This window comes from Chenopodium album, chromosome 10 (assembly GCF_948465745.1).
Source record: "Chenopodium album chromosome 10, dcCheAlbu1.1, whole genome shotgun sequence".
In the NCBI taxonomy this organism is placed as follows: domain Eukaryota; kingdom Viridiplantae; phylum Streptophyta; class Magnoliopsida; order Caryophyllales; family Amaranthaceae; genus Chenopodium; species Chenopodium album.
The window spans coordinates 40787245-40790136 of NC_137843.1; the positions used below are offsets into that span (position 1 = coordinate 40787245).

Genomic DNA, 2892 nt, shown 5'->3' on the forward strand with positions numbered 1-2892 from the left:
TTTGTTGAGGTGGAGGAAGTTGGGGTTGATGGAAACCCGGAGGCCTATTAGTTTGGGCATAGTTAGAGACATATTGACCCCTATTGCCTCCGGTGCCTTAGTTAGGAACATTGCTTTGTTGATTATTTCCCATGTTACCTTGATCACCAAAATTTTGATTTTGATGGTCATGGTATCGGGAATTAGGTTGTTGGTTTTGATTACCATACCCCCTTTGGTTAGAGTAGCCTCTTCCATTGAAATTGGAAGGGCCTCCCCCACCATGGTATTGGTTATCATAACCACCACCACCTTGGTTCCAACCACGGTTTCCACCTTGATTCCAATTTCCCATTTGATTGGAGTTTGGCCTCAAGTTCCCTACATTCCTCATTCTAGGAGCAAAATTCATAGCATTGACATCTTCCACATTATCATCATGTACATGTTCATGGGGAAGGGGTTGAACTTCACAAGCATAAACACAATGGGAGGTATCATGATCATAGGTTTCGCAATTAGAACAAAACATGCATCCTTAGGGCATTGTATTGTAAGAAGAGGGGGAAGAAGTGGTCATACCATTGCCTCCCTTAGTTGAAGGGGAGGTATTGCCATGAGGATTGGACCTTTATTTCATCAATTCGTCCATTTGCTTGGTCATTTTGGAGATTTGGGTAGAGAGGTTGTTGATTGCGTTGGCTTGCTCCAATGCATAAACACCCTTAGTAGAAGTAGCATCCCTTTCTCCTTCATACCAATCATCATAGTGTTATGCGGCCTCCTCTATAATACACTCCACTTCATCCTCTCCTTTGTTCATGATTGGACCGCCGGCCGCGGCGTCTAGGCTTGTTCTTCCTTGAGGTGTGAGACCTCCATAGAAAGTGTGAATGAGTTGATATTTGGGTATCCCATGGTGTGGGAATTGACTTTGAAGTTCTTTATATCGTTCCCATGCCGCACTTAGAGACTCACCACTCTTTTGGCGAAAACCTTGGATCAAAGACCGAGCCTCGACGGTCTTCCTATGGTTATAAAACCTCCTCAAGAAAGCCGTAGTCACTTGGTCCCATGTTGTGAGAGAGTTAGGGGGCACCTCCTTCTCTAGCCACTCTAGTCCTCTCCCAATTAGAGAAAATGGAAACATCTTGAGGCGAATATATTCTTGAGTCACTCCATTGACCTTTACTGTGTCACAATATTTCTCGAACTCTTTTAAGTGTTCATGGGGACTCTCAAATTTCCCACTCGAGAATTGTTTCCTCTCTATCAAAGCAATCAAATTGGGCTTGATTTCGAAATTTTTGGCTTGAGTAGTAGGAGTTAAGATCCCACTTTGTGCTTTAAAGGCTTCGAGAGCCCCAAGACGACTCAAAGGTGTATTCTCTCCCATTTTAGGACCTTATTCACTCTCGAACTTATAGGTTGAGAAAGGGTTGATTTCCAGACTCGATGATGAGTTAGGGCTATCTAAATCTTCACTTGAGGGTGAAGAGGGTGGAGTATATTCTAATTCTCTTACTCCTCTCGTCGGGGTGTGAGAATTTCTACTCCTTGCTCTCGCTTCTCTTCGAAGTAGGGACAAAGACCTCTCTAACTCTGGATCGATGGGAATCAAAGACCTTGAGCGGGTTCGTCCTCTGTTCATACAACAAATATAAGAAGAACGTAAGCACTGACAAGTAACAAAAGTAGCAAACACTAACAAATAAAAGGTGAGATAGTCTCAAACAAGCAATGAAATAGCAATGGAAGTCGTCTCCCCGGCAACGGCGCCAATTTGATAAAGGAATAATTGCGTCGTTAGACAACTACACCTAAATCAATTACATTTTATAACACTCGACTTATCCTAATACAAGTATATGGCAAGAAGAGGGGTCGAACCACAGGGAGAAGCACATAAACACCGCATTCATCACTAGACTTTAAGCTATCTCGAGACAAAGGACAGGAATGACTAAGAGATTAAACTAAAGGTAAAACGAGTTAAAATCAATATAACTAAACACCAAGGGAAATGGCTAGACGTAGATGCCGCTTGATCATGCAATAACATAAAAGCAAATCAATAGTGAACTAAACATGCGTGAATATCGAAATAAGGTCCAATCTAACCGCCTTCCGGGGTTAATCGGTTTCTCCTAACATATCATCTATGTTTCCACACTAGAACCATATATTGGGAGGTGCAATCAAAGAACAATCGATAGTAATGAACCTTAACTAAGTCAACTTCCGTTCCTTGTTAGCAAAGATTCACCTTTAATCAACCAACAATGTGCACTTGCAAGAAGATCAAAGAATATCAAGCATGCAAAGATTTTAATCACAATTAACTTAATCCCAATATTATAAACATGAACAATTAGCAACTACGCCATCCCCACACCCTTGGCTAAGTGACTACTCACAAATCATGTTGAAAACAATATCAATCACCAAATCAATAAGCATCAACATGATCAATAAGCAAAGAAGGAAAATCAAAGTAAACAAACAAAATTAAATGCAAAGGTAAAGAGAAAGAGTAAGAGATTGCTCATTAATTGAAGTTGAAGATCTACAAAAGATTTAACAAGCTTCTTCTTCAAAATCCAAGTTCATCAATAAAGAAATCTACACTTTCTCTCTCTACCAAATGAAGACTAATAGTGTTTCTCTCTCTAGATTAAGCTAAAAAAAGAATGTAGAAAAACTAAAACTAAGTTAATCTAATTTTTTCAAAACGTTCTCAAAAACGGGACTTATATTGTCCGTACACAGCTAGTTGAAGTAAGGGAGTGGTCCGACCGAACACTGGGAAGGTTTGGCCGGACTACAGCACTCAGTTTTTCGATGCTAGGGGTATTTTGGTCATTGTTGATTTATTATTATTTTCATGTCTCGTCTTTTTACTATTTTCGACTC

The 2892-nt window shown here is 40.2% G+C and overlaps 1 non-coding gene across 1 annotated transcript; it reads left to right on the forward strand.

Moving 5' to 3' along the window:
• The first annotated feature begins 890 nt into the window (after window positions 1-890).
• Window positions 891-996, forward strand: LOC145565917 (small nucleolar RNA R71). The gene has a single exon (XR_014095270.1). It is a non-coding gene; the product is annotated as a small nucleolar RNA R71 (small nucleolar RNA).
• The last annotated feature ends 1896 nt before the right edge of the window (window positions 997-2892 follow it).